Below are 17,807 nucleotides of genomic sequence, written 5' to 3'. Positions count from 1 at the left end.
GTGACCCAGTCTGTGTCAATCAGATGAACAGGTGTAAAATTTGATGTAGAAGAGAGTGACAGGAAATTAAAAGTATCATGTGGAATTAATTTTTCTGGTGAGAATGAATGGCAGAAGGGTCTGGCTTTGTGGGAAGAATTGAGAGTGATTCAGATGTGTTGTGCTTCCTGCAGTATCTGGGCTAAACAAGGGGCAGTGCTGACCGTCATATGGCATAGCTCAGCCATGACTTCTGTCTAGGGAGCCTGTGGACATAATGTCACAGCATTTTAGGAAGCAGCTGTTGACTATACATAAGAACACATTTACTAATAATCAGTTGTAACAATATGAATATGTCGTCTTGAGGGGGGGTAAGTGATTTCCAGATTGCTGGGGATACTCAAGTACAGGTTGGATAGGGTCTTGTTTAAGATTCACAGTTAATGGGAAAGAAAGGCTGGAACTGAAATGTAATTTCTGGCATTTTAATGGTGACAGTGACTCCTTAGCCACTATAATGCCTAAGGATCACCCTTTCTCTGATTTCCTGAAACATGTATTATTTGTGCCATTATTCATTTTGAAGTTTGAGGCATGAAGTCCTTTGCAGTTGGACGGGGCAAGGTCAAATCCTGGTTCTGCCACTTCACCATCCATCTGACCTTCAGAAAGTTTCTTAAGTTCTTGGCCTTAGTAACTGCATCCATGAAGTATAAAGAATGACACATAATTTTGATAAGGCTGATGGGGTGGATAGCACGTAGGGGCAAACTTTGCAAGACTAATGAGATAGGTGGTATTGGTAGCATGTGTCAACAGCCACAGGGTAAGAACAACCCTCCAGGGCTCCTTGAAGTTTTTTCCCCCCTCAATGGTGTTTTGGGCCAACCGTATTTGGGGGAAGGGCAGAGAGAGCAAATCAGCACCATGGATGGCTCCAAGTCCTTCAGGTGTTTCTGGTGGCCCAAGCTGGACTATTCAGAGAGAATAAGTTGAGATCACGGGTGGGTGTGGAGAGTGGAAATGCAGGTCAAGACTGGGAATCTGCAGGTCAGATGGACAGGGAGAGACATACAAACAATTTTGTATAATGATTGTGTGTGAATAGGGATTGCTCTTAGGAGACTCCTCTCCCTCCATCTTTCTTCTTAAACTTGTTCTTTTTCACAATTCCGTGCATTCCTCCTAGTGATCTTGAATTCCACTAAAGGTGGCTAAGTCAATACTCCACATTTGTTTAATGATTGTGGCAAGCAAGGGGCACTGGCTTCCCAGGGAATGGGCCAGTGAGTGGCAGAAATGCTAGTCACATAAACAAGCCCTGTCTGTGTCTTTATTGGGATTCTGGGGACACAAGTAGTGAGGAACTCCTTTATCTGAGGGCATCCCTAAAGGCTAATGCTATGGACAGGTATTCTATATAATTGGGCTGGAGGAAGGGACTGCTCACAGTTTTTAGGGCTTCTCTCTAGTTGTGGTCCATGTTAGTTTTTCTTTTCTTTTTTCTTTCTTTCTTTTTTTATTTTTATTTTTTGAGACAGAGTCTCATTGTATTGCCCTCGATAGAGTGCCATAGCGTCACAGCTCACAGCAACCTCCAACTCTAGGGCTTTAAGTGATTCTCTTGCCTCAGCCTCCAAAGTAGCTAGGACTATAGGTGCCTGCCACAATGCCCAGCTATTTTCTTTTTTTGGTAGTTGTCATTGTTGTTTGGCAGGCCGGGGCGTGTTTGAACCCACCAGCTCTGGTGTATGTGGCTGGTGCCCTAGCTGCTGAGCTACAGGAACCAAGCCAGTTTTTTTACAGGGAAATTATAACATACATACTTAAGAGTGAAGACATATTTTAGTTTAATCAATACTTACAAACCAAACATCTATCACCCACATCAGGAAATAGAACACTGTCAATATTCTTCTTATTTAGAAATAAAAGAATAAACTTATGTTAGTAATTTTCTTGCTTTTTTGGCTCAGCACCTGTAGCTCTGCAGCTAGGGTGCCAGCCACATATACCAGAGCTGGTGGGTTTGAACCCAGCCTGGGCCTGCCAAACAACAATGACAACTACAACCAAAAAATAGCGTTGTGGTGGGTGCCTGTAGTCCCAGCTACTTGGGAGGCTGAGACAAGAGAATCTCTTAAGCCCAAGAGTTTGAGGTTGCTGTGAGTTGTGAAGCCAAGGCACTCTACCGAGGGCGGCATAGTGAGACTCTGTCTCAAAAAAAAAAAAAAAAAATTCTTGCTTTTCTTTTTATTTTATTTATTTATTTATTTAGAGTCTCACTTTGTCACCCTTGTAGAGTGCCATGGCATCATAGCTCACAGCAATCTCAAACTCTTGGGCTCAAGTGATTCTCGTGCCTCAGCCTCCCAAGTAGCTAGGATTATAAGCACCCACCACAATGCCTGGGTAGTTTTAGAGATGAGGCCTCACTCTGGCTCAGGCTGGTTTTGGACCTGAGAGCTCAGGCAATCTACCCACTTGGCCCTCCCAGAGTGCTAGGATAACAGGCTTGAGCCACCGTGCCATTGCTTTTCTTTTTACTCTCACCAGCTGTGATGAATCCTTATTTTTGCTTTTTTAAAACATGGTAAGCCTCAAGTCTCAAACTTTGGAAGGGTAGTGAGAGAATGAAGCATTTCCAGAGGCAGACCCAGGATAGTCACCAAAACTATGGGAGAAGGGAGGAATGGGCTGTTTTAGGAAGTGGGGCCCTAGAAGAGAATTTGTACCTGAGGTCATATTTTATAGGAGATGGAACATTCTTATACTAGGGAGCCTGGAAGGCAGAGTGGCCAGGCATTTTGAGAAGGCTTTTTGGACGTATACTGGGGAGAACTAATAACCAACAGCCACATTATGATATAGCTGACTGGGTGGCCCTATAAGTGGAATGGGCCTAGACTGGAGATGTAAAGAGTATTCATATCCAGAGGGGGTGGAGCAAGATGGCAGCCGAGTAACAGCTTCCTTGCATCTGGGCACCGTGAGTCTGGGGATATAGGACTCCAGGCATCTCTGGCTGGTGGGATCTGCCTAGCATCACCCCTGAGAGGATACAGGGAGTCAGCGAGAGACTTCTGGACCCCAAGAGGAGGACTAAAACAGTGGAAAACCGGCAAGTGGTCGCGTGTGTTCAATCCGCCTAAACCCGCCCGCAACTGTAAGTTCAGTAGCAGCGAGACTGCAAACCAGAAAGGCCTTACCTGTGAACTGTTTTGGTGTCTTTGGACTTGGCACTCAGCTGAACTGCCTTGGGGAGAGCCTGAGCGGGAGTGCGGAGAACTCTGGCCTTTGTCTAGGGCCCCAGTCTGAGCCGCTGAGCCAGACGGAGCTAATAGAGTTTGGCTCTGGGTCACAGGCAGACATTGTGAGCGATCTGCCCTGGCAAGCTCCGCCCTCAGGGTCGCAGAGCTGGAATTGGGTGGGAGCTGGTAACCCAGCGACCAAGTAGCCTAAGGGTGGGGTCTGAGCCGCCTTGCAGCCCTAACCCTCGGGGGCAGAGGGAGACCAGTTTTGACACACAGGGTAAGTGGATAGCCACTTCAGCAGTGATTCCAGCAACAAGCACTTCCCTGAGAAAGCTTCTGCTCAGTAAGTGAACAAGTTCAAAGTGCCTTTTAAGTGGGCTGAAGAGAGATTTAGGGTGTCTACCTGCTGGGGTTCGAGAAACTAGCAGCCTCCAGTCGTATCAGAACTGTGATTAACATCTCATACCCCAGAAGACCACGTGTTGCCCAGACAATATTCAATTCCATATACATACTGCTTTGTTTTTGGTTGCGTGTGTGTTTTTTTTTGTTTGTTTGTTTGGTTTTTTTTTTTGGTTTGGTTGTTTTTTTTGTTTATTTTGACGTTCTAGATTGTTGTTTTGTTTTTTAAGTTCAACCTTTTCCATACAGATCCTTTTTCTTTCTCAATTTTTCTACTTTAATTATAATTTCCCATTGCTGCCTATTTCAATAATCAGAACTTCATTTTTGTTAGTGTTTCTACCACTATTATTTGGTTTTTCCAGCCAATTTTATCCCGTAAAGTTTTCTGTTTGCTTGTTTTGGTTTGATTTATAGCATTTTTGTCTTTCCTCTCTACTTGGTGGAGGTGGGGTTCTGTGTCTGATCAGGTTAGCAAAGAGCTGCTGACCTCAAGGGAACCACCCCACTTGGCACCCCCAGAAGGTGTTTTTTTTTTTTTTTTTAAGGTTGTATCAAAGTACCCTACTGTACACCTATATTGCTCTGTCTCCCTCTTTCTGTGCCTCTCTTCTTTTTGTCAATATTCCTTTCACCCAACCACTCTCCTTTCTCTATTTTTCTTTTTTTCATTTTTTTTTTTTTTTCTTATCACTCGGTCCTCATTTCTTTCATCGCTTTTTTGCTCTTAAACCTTCTCACCCTTCTGGTCCTGTAACCCTTAGTCCACAGGCACAAGAACTTAAAGAGCAAGAGGAATTGAAAGGAAAACTAGGGCAAGTAAACAGATAAAAGAAATCACCCATGAGGAAGAATCAGCAGAAAACTCCAGGCAACATGAAGAACCAGTCCAGAACTACCCCGCCAAGGGACCATGAGGTAGCTGCTGCAGAGGATTCCACCTATACAGAAATGTTAGGAATGACAGAAAGGGAATTTAGAATACACATGTTGAAAACAATGAAGGAAATGATGGAAACAATGAAGGAAACTGTTAATAAAGTGGAAAATAACCAAAAGGAAATTCAAAAACAGAATCAAATAAGAGATGAACGATATGAAGAATATAAAAAGGATATAGCAGAGCTGAAGGAAATGAAACAGTCAATCAGGGAACTTAAAGATGCAATGGAAAGTATCAGCAACAGGTTAGACCATGCAGAAGAAAGAATTTCAGAGGTAGAAGACAAAGTTTTTGAGATAACTCAGATAGTAAAAGAGGCAGAAAAGAAGAGAGAGAAAGCAGAACGTTCACTGTCAGAATTATGGGACTTTATGAAGCGTTCCAACATACGAGTTATAGGAATTCCAGAAGGGGAAGAAGAATGCCCCAGAGGAATGGAAGCCATACTAGAGAATATTATAAAAGAAAATTTCCCAAATATCACCAAAGATTCCGACACACTGCTTTCAGAGGGATATCGGACCCCAGGTCGCCTCAACTCTAACCGAGCTTCTCCAAGACACATTGTGATGAACCTGTCCAAAGTCAAGACCAAAGAAAAGATTCTGCAAGCTGCCAGGAGTAAGCGCCAGTTGACCTACAGGGGCAAATCCATCAGAGTGACCGCAGACTTCTCTAATGAAACTTTCCAAGCAAGAAGACAATGGTCATCTACCTTTAATCTACTTAAACAGAACAATTTTCAGCCCAGAATTCTGTACCCTGCTAAGCTAAGCTTCAAAATTGACGGAGAAATCAAATCATTTACGGATATACAAACATTGAGGAAATTCGCCACAACAAGACCAGCTCTACAGGAAATACTTCAACCTGTTCTGCACACTGACCACCACAATGGATCAGCAGCAAAGTAAGAACTCAGAAATTAAAGGACAGAACCTAACCTCCACACTGATGCAAAAGATAAAACTAAGCAATGGACTCTCACAAAATAAGACGAATAGAATACTACCACACTTGTCAATTATCTCAATAAATGTTAATGGCTTGAATTCCCCACTGAAGAGACATAGATTGGTTGACTGGATTAAAAAACACAAGCCATCCATTTGCTGTCTGCAAGAAACACACCTGGCTTCAAAAGACAAATTAAAGCTCCGAGTCAAGGGTTGGAAGACAATTTTTCAGGCAAATGGAATTCAGAAGAAAAGAGGAGTTGCAATCTTATTTTCAGACACATGTGGATTTAAAGCAACTAAAGTCAAAAAAGACAAAGATGGTCACTTTATATTGGTCAAGGGAAAAATACAACAAGAAGACATTTCAATTCTAAATATTTATGCACCCAATTTAAATGCTCCCAGATTCTTGAAGCAGACCTTACTCAGTCTGAGCAATATGATATCTGATAATACCATCATAACAGGGGACTTTAACACTCCTCTTACAGAGCTGGACAGATCCTCTAAACAGAAATTAAACAAGGATATAAGAGACTTAAATGAGACTCTAGAACAACTGTGCTTGATAGACGCATATAGAACACTCCACCCCAAAGATAAAGAATATACATTCTTCTCATCACCCCATGGAACATTCTCCAAAATTGATCATATCCTGGGACACAAAACAAATATCAACAGAATCAAAAGAATTGAAATTTTACCTTGTATCTTCTCAGACCATAAGGCACTAAAGGTGGAACTCAACTCTAACAAAAATGCTCGACCCCACCCAAAGGCATGGAAACTAAACAATCTTCTGTTGAATAACAGATGGGTGCAGGAAGAAATAAAACAGGAAATCATTAACTTCCTTGAGCATAACAACAATGAAGACACAAGCTACCAAAACCTGTGGGATACTGCAAAAGCAGTTTTGAGAGGAAAATTCATCGCTTTAGATGCCTACATTCGAAAAACTGAAAGAGAGCACATCAACAATCTCACAAGAGATCTTATGGAATTGGAAAAAGAAGAACAATCTAAGCCTAAACTCAGTAGAAGAAAAGAAATATCCAAAATCAAATCAGAGATCAATGAAATTGAAAACAAAAGAATCATTCAGAAAATTAATGAAACAAGGAGTTGGTTTTTTGAAAAAATAAATAAAATAGATAAACCATTGGCCAGACTAACGAGGAATAGAAAAGTAAAATCTCTAGTAACCTCAATCAGAAATGATAAAGGGGAAATAACAACTGATCCCACAGAGATACAAGAGATCATCTCTGAATACTACCAGAAACTCTATGCCCAGAAATTTGACAATGTGAAAGAAATGGATCAATATTTGGAATCACACCCTCTCCCTAGACTCAGCCAGGAAGAAATAGAGCTCCTGAACAGACCAATTTCAAGCACTGAGATCAAAGAAACAATAAAAAAGCTTCCAACCAAAAAATGCCCTGGTCCAGATGGCTTCACTCCAGAATTCTATCAAACCTTCAAGGAAGAGCTTATTCCTGTACTGCAGAAATTATTCCAGAAAATTGAGGAAGAAGGAATCTTCCCCAACACATTCTATGAAGCAAACATCACCCTGATACCAAAACCAGGAAAAGACCCAAACAAAAAGGAGAATTTCAGACCAATCTCACTCATGAACATAGACGCAAAAATTCTCAACAAAATCCTAGCCAATAGATTACAGCTTATCATCAAAAAAGTCATTCATCATGATCAAGTAGGCTTCATCCCAGGGATGCAAGGCTGGTTTAACATACGCAAGTCTATAAACGTTATCCACCATATTAACAGAGGCAAAAATAAAGATCACATGATCCTCTCAATAGATGCAGAAAAAGCATTTGATAAAATCCAGCATCCTTTTCTAATTAGAACTCTGAAGAGTATAGGCATAGGTGGCACATTTCTAAAACTGATTGAAGCTATCTATGACAAACCCACAGCCAATATTTTACTGAATGGAGTAAAACTGAAAGCTTTTCCTCTTAGAACTGGAACCAGACAAGGTTGTCCTCTGTCACCTTTACTATTCAACATAGTGCTCGAAGTTCTAGCCAATGCAATTAGGCAAGACAAGGAAATAAAGGGAATCCAAATGGGAGCAGAGGAGGTCAAATTCTCCCTCTTTGCTGACGACATGATCTTATACTTAGAGAACCCCAAAGACTCAACCACAAGACTCCTAGAAGTCATCAAAAAATACAGTAATGTTTCAGGATATAAAATCAATGTCCACAAGTCAGTAGCCTTTGTGTACACCAATAACAGTCAAGATGAGAAGCTAATTAAGGACACAACTCCCTTCACCATAGTCTCAAAGAAAATCAAATACCTAGGAATATACCTAACGAAGGAGGTGAAGGACCTGTATAAAGAAAACTATGAAATCCTCAGAAAGGAAATAGCAGAGGATATTAACAAATGGAAGAACATACCATGCTCATGGATGGGAAGAATCAACATTGTTAAAATGTCCATACTTCCCAAAGCAATCTACCTATTCAATGCCATTCCTATCAAAATATCAACATCATACTTTCAAGATTTGGAAAAAATGATTCTGCGTTTTGTATGGAACTGGAAAAAACCCCGTATAGCTAAGGCAGTTCTCTGTAATAAAAATAAAGCTGGGGGCATCAGCATACCAGATTTTAGTCTGTACTACAAAGCCATAGTGCTCAAGACAGCATGGTACTGGCACAAAAACAGAGACATAGACACTTGGAATCGAATGGAAAACCAAGAAATGAAACTAACATCTTACAACCACCTAATCTTTGATAAACCAAACAAGAACATACCTTGGGGGAAAGACTCCCTATTCAATAAATGGTGTTGGGAGAACTGGATGTCTACATGTAAAAGACTGAAACTGGACCCACACCTTTCCCCACTCACAAAAATTAATTCAAGATGGATAAAGGACTTAAACTTAAGGCATGAAACAATAAAAACCCTCCAAGAAAGCATAGGAAAAACACTGGAAGATATTGGCCTGGGGAAAGACTTCATGAAGAAGACTGCCATGGCAATTGCAACAACAACAAAAATAAACAAATGGGACTTCATTAAACTGAAAAGCTTCTGTACAGCTAAGGAGACAATAACCAAAGCAAAGAGACAACCTACACAATGGGAAAGGATATTTGCATATTTTCAATCAGACAAAAGCTTGATAACTAGGATCTATAGAGAACTCAAATTAATCCACATGAAAAAAGCCAACAATCCCTTATATCAATGGGCAAGAGACATGAATAGAACTTTCTCTAAAGACGACAGACGAATGGCTAACAAACACATGAAAAAATGTTCATCATCTCTATATATTAGAGAAATGCAAATCAAAACAACCCTGAGATATCATCTAACCCCAGTGAGAATGGCCCACATCACAAAATCTCAAAACTGCAGATGCTGGCGTGGATGTGGAGAGAAGGGAACACTTTTACACTGCTGGTGGGACTGCAAGCTAGTACAACCTTTCTGGAAGGAAGTATGGAGAATCCTCAAAGCACTCAAGCTAGACCTCCCATTTGATCCTGCAATCCCATTACTGGGCATCTACCCAGAAGGAAAGAAATCCTTTTATCATAAGGACACTTGTACTAGACTGTTTATTGCAGCTCAATTTACAGTCGCCAAAATGTGGAAACAGCCTAAATGCCCACCAACCCAGGAATGGATTAACAAGCTGTGGTATATGTATACCATGGAATACTATTCAGCCATTAAAAAAAATGGAGACTTTACATCCTTTGTATTAACCTGGATGGACGTGGAAGATATTATTCTTAGTAAAGCATCACAAGAATGGAGAAGCATGAATCCTATGTACTCAATTTTGATATGAGGACAATTAATGACAATTATGGTTATGGGGGGGTGAAACAGAAAGAGGGAAGGAGGGAGGTGGGTGGGGCCTTGGTGTATGTCACACTTTATGGGGGCAAGACATGATTGCAAGAGGGACTTTACCTAACAATTGCAATCAGTGTAACCTGGCTTATTGTACCCTCAATGAATCCCCAACAATAAAAAAAAAAAAAAAAAAAAAAAAAAAAAGACATTAAAAAAAAAAAAAAAAAGAGTATTCATATCCAAAATGAGAGGTGTGGGTCTCTACCTGGCCTGGTCCAGCCATATCTGGGAATCTGTTTATGAACTTTCCTTCATCACTGCAGTTCTTGGCATTTTTCTCTTCCTGTGAACACCTATTTGTGCTGTCTGGGCTATTTCTTTGAACATTCAAGGCATAAAGAAATGAAGAGCACAAGGTATTTGAACTTTACAAATACATAAGCCTGTGTTTGAAGCCAGGCTTTCCTATTTGCTGTCTTTGTTTCAATGAGCTCAGTTTTCTCATTTGTACAATGACAGTAGACAATTGAGAAAAACTCCAAATTTTATTTAAAAACCATCATGTAACAATACTGAATTTCTTTTTGGTATACAGTTCTAAGAATTTTAACACACATATAGAGTCATGTAACTGCCACCACTTTTGGGATAGTCGATTTCATCACTTCTCAGGCTCCCTTATACCATCTTTTATAGTGACACCTCTCCACCCTCAATTTCTGGCAACCACTGATCTTTTACCCATTACTATAGGTTTGTCATTTTGGGAATATCATATAAATTAAATCATGCAGTGCTTAACTTTTTGAAGCTATTTTCTTTCACTCAACATAATGCCTTTGAGGTTCATCCACACTGTTGCCTGTATCAACAATTTGTTCATGAGTAGCTATCTTAATCTTTCCTGGCTGCTAGGGAAAAATACCTTAGACTGGGCAATCTATAAATGACAGAACTTTGTTATAGTTCTAGAGGCTGGGAAGTCCAATATCAGATCTGATGTCTGGTCCAATATCAGGCACCATAGATGGCACCTTTTTGGTGTGACCTCACATGACAGAAGGGACAAGCAAGCTCCCTTAGGCCTTTTCATAAGAACACAATCCCTTCGTGAGGGCTCCCGCCTCATTACTTCATCACCTCCTAAAGATCCTTCCTCCTAGTACTACTGCACTGCAAATAGGTTTCAACACATGGGCTTTGGAGCGGGACCCAAACATTCAGACCATGGCAGTAGTATTCCACTGTATACTTGTGCCCTAGGTCCCCCCCACCCTTTTATTCACATTGTGTTTCAAGATTTTGGTACTTATGAAGAGAGCTGCATAGCAAAGTGTGTATAGGTTTTTGTGAAAACTTAAGTTTTCTTTTCTGTAAAGTCAACATCCAGGGGTAGGATTTTGGGTGTGTTTAATTTTATAAGAAACTGCCAAATTACTTTTTTTTTTTTGCAGTTTTTGGCCGTGGCGGGGTTTGAACCCACCACCTCCAGTATATGGGGCTGGCACCCTACTCCTTTGAGCCACAGGTACCACCCTTCTAAATTACTTTTTAAGTGATGGTTCTATTTTGCATTTCCACCAGCACTGTATGAGAGTTCTATTTGGATTACATCCATGTAAACCCTTGGTATTATCAGTATTTTTATTTTAGTCATTTACATAGGTCTGTAGGGGTATTTCACTGTAGTTTCAATTCAAATTTTTCTAATGGTTAATTAAGCTAGCCATGTGTTAGCATCTTTTTTGTGCCCGTTTGCCATCTTTAAGTCCTTTTTTGGTGTTGTGTCTATTTGTGTCCTTTTCCTATACTTTAGTTGGGTTTTTGTTTTATTACTATTGAGTTTTGTTAGTATTTTATATATTTTGAGTCATTTGCCAGATATGTGCTTTGCAAATATTTTCTTTTAGTCTGTCACTTGTCTTTTCTTTCTCTGTTGTCTTTCACAGTGCAAAGTTATTTTTTTTTTTTTCTTTTTTTTTTATTGTTGGGGATTCATTGAGGGTACAATAAGCCAGTTACACTGATTGCAATTGTTAGGTGTTGCAAAGTTATTTTTTATATTATATTATTTTTTTTTAGAGACAGAGTCTCACTTTTTTATGCAGCTCTCTTCATAAGTCTCAAAACATTATTTCATTCTTCATTTTTTTAAATGGCTGAGCAGTATTCCATGTTGGTGGATACTTAGGTTGATTCCACGTCTTTGATAATTGTGAATAGTGTTGCAATAATCATGTGAGTGCAGGTTTCTTTGGTATAATGATTTCTTTTCATTTGGGTAAATACCCAGCAGTGGGATTGTTGGATTGAATGGTAGACGTACTTTTAGTTCTTTGAGGAATCTCCATGCTGTTTTCCATGGAGGTTGTACGAATTTAAAGTCTTACCAACAGGGTGTAAGTGTTTTCTTTTCTCTGCATCCTTGCTGGCATCTGTTATTTTAAAGCATTTTGATAACAGTCATCCTGAATGGTGAAAGATGATATCTCATGTGGTTTTAACTTGAATTTCTCCGATGATTAGTGATATTCAGCTTTTTTTCATATGCATGTTGGCCAATTTTATGTCTTCTTTTGAAAAGTGTCTTCATATCCTCTACCCACTTAATGGGATTGTTATTATTTTTTTGCTTTTGTTGTTGAGTTGTTTGAGTTCTTATAAATTCTAAGTATTAGTGCCCTGTCAGATACATAATTTTCAAATATATATACAATTGTGCAGGTTTTCTGTTCACTCTGTTGATTATTTCTTTGATTATGCAGAAACTTTGTAGTTAAGTCACTATTGTCTATATTTGTTTATGCTTTTGAAGTCTTAGTTGTGAATTCTTTGCTTAGACCAATATTCGGAGGAAATTTCCCTAGGTTTTCTTCTAATATTTTTATAGTTCCAGGTCTTGCATTCAATTCTTTTATCCATCTTGCATTGATTTTTGCATGGTGAGAGATAGGTTTCCAGTTTCATTCTTCTGCATATGACAGTCCAATTTTCCCAGCACCAATGATTGAAATGAGTGTCTTCTCCCCATTGTATGTTTTTGCCAACTTTGCTAAAGATCAGTTGGCTATAGATACATGGCTTTATTTCTGGGTTCTCTATTTTGTTCCACTGATTCATGTGTCTATTTTTATCAGTACCACACTGTTTTGGTTGCTATAATTTGAGGCCAGGTAATGTGATGCCTCCAGCTTTGTTCTTTTTGCTTAGGATTTCTTTTGGTATTCAGGCTCTTTTTTGGTTCTCTTAGAGTTTTAGAGTTTTTTTCTGAATTCTGTGAACATGACATTAGAATGAATTTTAGAGTTTTTTTCTGAATTCTGTGAACATGACACTAGTATTTTGATAGTGATTGTATTGAATCTGTAGATTGCTTTAGGCAGTATGGTTAATATTTTAACAATATTAATTTTTCTGATCCATGAGCATGCGTTTTATTTTTTCCATTTGTTTGAGGACATCTACAAATTTTTTCATCAGTGTTTTATAGTTTTCCTTGTAGAGATTGTTCACTTCTGTGGTTTAATATATTTCTAGGTAGTTTTTGGTAGCTATTATAAATGTGATCGCCTCTTTATTTGGTTCTCAGCTTGATCATTATTTGTGTATAGAAATGCTATCGATTTTCTTTCTTTTTTTTTATTAAATCATAGCTGTGTACATTAATGCAATCATGGGGCACCATGTACTGGTTTTATATACTAGGATATGTCCCTTAGTACACTGTGAGTGTACTGAGCCCAGCTCTGATGCTGGTGGCTGTGGCTTCAGTGTGTTGCAGGTCACTGGAGGAGGAAGTTTTGAAGAACTGACCTAACTCAGTTATCGCTCTCCTGGAGGAGCTGGACACACTCTGTTGTTTCTGACAGTTAAATCTGGGGGTCTCTGAGGTAGTCCTGGGGTCAGGCTCATACTGATGCTCTTGGAGTCCCTTCTTCTGGGCTAGAATGGCCCTGCCTTATGCACAGAAATCCCTGATCTTTTCCTCCTGTTGTGACAGACCCATACCAAGCACTTCCGAGGGCAGAGGCTTCTCTGGTTGCAGACATGGTATTGCAGGGTGATGGTGGTGGGGCAGGTAGGACACAGGGGTCAGCAGCCCAGGCTTGGGGCCATCTCTGGACACAGTCATGGGAAGGTAGCTATGGGGCGTCTGTGCCCTGAATAGCAGTGGCTGAGGCATGGGTTTTATGGAAGGAGGAGAAAGAGCAGCAGTAGGATGAGGAAGAAGAAAACTAACCAGTGCCGCCGTTACTCAGAGTGTTAGATCTTCTGATCAGATGCAAATATTTTCTTGAGTAATCCATAATCCCACATCATGTACTGGGAATGTGGTATGAGCTAAGGTTACTAATCTGATGAGAAGGAAGCCCAATGTGATTCTTCATTCAAGCTGGACAGGAGGACCTGGGTGAGGGGAGCACACCTGCTCCGGGGCAGTGAGCACAGAGAGTGGAGTTGCACACACATGCTGGAGTCTGCATCTTTATTGAGGTTTATTGGGGCAGTCATCAGAGGCTTGTTTGCTTCTGAGAGACTCCCTGGCTTGGGCTAGGACCAGGCTCCTGGGGCACCCAGAGGCTAGTCAGGCAGTGCTCAGGCTTTGGGACTTTCCCTCAGGCTGGCCAGGCTTCTGGGGCTCTTTTCCCTGTAGAACTTTATGGATCCAAGGCACATATGGGGAGATGTAAATGAAGTCCGCAGGAAGCTCAGCATTAGAACATCCGTGAGACACAATACCTCGGGCCACCCCAGCATCCCCAGGAATCCCCTGTGGGTTAGAGAAAGTATAACATGAGCAAATGTCATTGTCCTTTCCTACCCTCACCTCTCCTGGACCTATCAGCACCCGGCTAGCCCCCCAACGCCCAGAGTCAAGCCAGGATCCCTGGCTCCTGGTGGAGTCATACCTTAGAGTTGATGCCTTGTTTTCCTCTCTGGCGCAGACCCACAACTCATGGTCCTGTTTCCCTCCACCTCCTTCTTTCTCTTCTGGAGCCCTGTGTGGCAGACTGGGTTGGGAAGTTTGGATGCAGGACTTGGGTATGGGAAGAGGGAACTTAGGAGGATGATAGTTCCCACAGCCCTAGAAATCCATGAACACAGACACTAGTCACTGTCGTAGACAACTTTTAACCCCTCTCTGACCCCTCAGGAGGACACAGTCTCTCTGTGTGGGGAGGAGGTGTAAGTGTGTAATTCCTTGTATGCTAATCTGGTCTTCTTGCAATTGCCCACGCAGATTTCAAGTTTATGATTGTAAAATAGAAAGCGGTTGTTGTAGGCCTTTTCATCCATGAGTGTCAGCTTCACTTCTCTCAGAGTGTTCGATGATGGCTGGGTCACTGCTGTTTTTCCCCAGCAGGCCACCAGTCACATTCTCCCAGGTTGAATAAACATAGATGCAGTGGGCAAGGGAACTGTGCCTACAGCATAGGTCAGCCTGGCCTCGGTTTGTAGCTGTGAGGAGAGGAAGGGTCAATGGACTGCCAGTCCCAGGGAAGGGGGAATGTGGGTGTAGAGGCTGCCTGGGACAAGGCTGAGAGTTTCTCCCCAAGGGATGGTGATGCCACTGTGTGGGAGGGTGAATCCCAAGGAGATGGGTGGGAAGAGACAGCATGAGAAAGACACAGGCCAGGAGAAGTGCTAGGGAAGGGGGAATTGAGAAGGGCCAGAAAGATAATGGAACCTTCAGTAACATGACGCCATTGAGATGGGTTAAAAAGTTATAATTTGGGTGAACAGATGGTTCTGCCGCTTCAATCTTCTGCCATGTGGATTCTTTCTGTTTCACATCATGGACTCCCAGAGTGACAATAATGTTTCTGTGGAGAGAGAAAGAGAGGCAGGGGAAGGTTGCTGGTCTCCCAGGAAGGGCCTATTCTGAGCACAGGGATGTCAGCCCCTCCTCTTCCCAAGTCCAAGGCCAGCTGAGGGACTCAGATCATGCTCAGGACTGAGTTTCTCCCAGGCATTATAGTTGTTGTAGGAGGGGCAAGGGCTTGGTAGAGAGGTGGGACTGATGGTGGCCTTAGGACAAAAGGGACAGCATTGGGCTGCCTGGATCTGGGCTGCCTTGTCTAAAGCCTTGACTTCTGGAGAGGGAGATGGTAAGGGAAATGGCCCAGTTCTTGCAAACACACATGACCGACCATCTAGAGATAAGCAGAGCAGAAGAACCTCTCTTCAGGCTACTTCAAAGTTGTATGTAACTCTGGTTCCTACAGTTCCTCACATGAAAGATAGAAGTCAAAACTTTCTTACCTTCCTTTACAATGAGCAGCTGTCATCACAAATTTTTGACTTATGATAAATCTACGACAGCTGGAAAAATAACCCCTGTTGATTTCCAAATGAGCCATGTAGGGATTGGAATGTGATTTATCCTCAGTGTTACCAACCATCTCCTCTGAGACGGAGAACCCCAGGTCCCTATTGCAGGCTGATAGAGCTTCCCATGAGAGCACTGGGTGAGGAAGGTGCGATCAACGCTGGGGCGTCCCTTTGAGCCTCATCCTTACCTCCCATGTAGCTCAGCCCCTCCATGCATCCTTACCATGGATTTCCCTACCCCATTCACCCTCTCAGTCCTCATCTTATCTTTCACAACGCAATAACCAGTCTTGATTCAGAGTTGTTATTTCATTTGGGCATTTTATCATGTCCTCATCCTACTTCCTCAACAAAGTGGGGAGGGCCATGAATCAGAATCATAGGTATTTTGAGGAAAGCATGTTTAGGGGCTCTTCCAAAGTTGGTGTTCTGATTCTTTCTCTGAGAGTTCTTGTCCTTGGGAAAATGTCATCAACTGTATGAAAGCGTATGATGCTTCCAGGTTGAGATTTCCCTTAGGAACACTTGTAAAGGGCTCCTGCAGGGTTTTCTATGACCCAGGGTTTAGGGTTTTCTATGACTCAGGTCTGTTTGGAATGGGACCTAAGGGCCTGTGAGACAGGAAGTTACAGCCTAGACCCACCAGCTCCAGATTGAGGAGGCAAGAGAAAGACCAGCAAAAGGAGTAGGGCCTGCCTTTCCCCAGGGATGCTGCCCATGCTGCCTGTGGTAGTTGCTTCTGTCACCCCTCTCTGCCCCTGCTTTTGTAACTTTAGTAGTAGAAGAAAGAGGAGGGCTGGAAACCACATAAACCCCCTTGTCACATTTTTGTCTGTTACTCTGGCCTGGCTATCTCCCTCATCAGACGTTCTCATGACTTCCTCCGCTCTGCTGGCATTGAAACGGTGGTCAGATGCCAAGAGTCCTGGGATGAAGCTGGCAGTCTTTTCAAGCAGAAGCAGTTCTCTAGAAGCAGATTAGTAATACAACCAGAGGGAGAAGTTTTAGGTGCTTTGCTTAAACTAGAACCAGGATCAGGAAACTTGTCTTAAGTGTCCAGATAGAGAATATTTTCAACCCTGTGGCAACTGTTCAACTCTGCCTTTGTAGCACAAAAGCAACCAAAGAGAATATGGAAAAAAAATGCATGTGAATGTGTTTCTATAAAACTTTATTTACAAAAACAGGTAGGGGCTTTTGGTTTTTGGCTCAGAGGAGGACAAGGTGCAACTTTGGTTGTCTTGACTCCAGGTTCATCTGACACTAGCCGTGTCCACCATGCTTTAAAAGTTCGACTCCAATGAGATCTAGGTCACCTACTTTAGATGTACTGGTGGCAAAGTTGGTGTCATGTCCACCCTGGCCCCCCAAACCCTTTGGGTTTGTCTCCAGGAAAGGTTGGTGATGATATCACCAAGGAAACTGGTGACTGGAAGGGTCTGAGGACTACTGTGAAACTAACTATCAAGAACAGACAGGCCCAGATTGAAATGGTACCTTCTGCCTCTGCCCTCATCATCAAAGCCCTCGAGGAACTACCAAGAGACAGAAAGAAACAGAAAAACATCAAACACAACAGAAATATCACTTTTGATGTGATGGTCTACATTGCCAGACAGATGCGGCATAGATTTTAGCCAGAGAACTCTCTGGAACCATTAAAGAGATACTGGGGATGGCCCAGATGGTGGGCTGCAATGACAATGGCCACCACCTTAAGGACATCACAGATGCCATTACCAGTGGTGCCATTGAATGCCCAGCTAGTTAAAATGTACAATGAAAAATGGTTCAATAAAGGATCATTTGACACCCCTCAAAACAAACAAACAAACAAACACCTCCCAAACAGGTAGGGAGCTGATTTGGTCTGCAGGTCATAGTTTGCCAATCCCTGGTCTAGAACATCCGATCTTCTTTCAGTTCAAATAATCAATAGAAGAGTAGGATGTGGCAGCAAGAAAAGAAGGAACATGAGAACTATTTGATGAATATCCACAATATGTTTGGCACTGATAGGTCTTCACATGTATCTTCTCACTTGATCTTCATAATGGTCCTTTC

At 41.7% G+C, this 17,807-nt stretch overlaps 1 pseudogene; it reads left to right on the top strand.

The window, feature by feature from the left end:
• Window positions 1–17,021: 17,021 nt before the first annotated feature.
• LOC128588905 (60S ribosomal protein L12-like) lies at window positions 17,022–17,514 on the top strand (annotated as a pseudogene).
• The last annotated feature ends 293 nt before the right edge of the window (window positions 17,515–17,807 follow it).

The sequence above is a fragment of the Nycticebus coucang genome, chromosome 6 (assembly GCF_027406575.1).
Source record: "Nycticebus coucang isolate mNycCou1 chromosome 6, mNycCou1.pri, whole genome shotgun sequence".
NCBI classification, from domain to species: Eukaryota; Metazoa; Chordata; class Mammalia; order Primates; family Lorisidae; genus Nycticebus; species Nycticebus coucang.
Note: the sequence above shows the minus strand (reverse complement) of the source record. Positions and strands in the feature narration are given on the sequence as shown.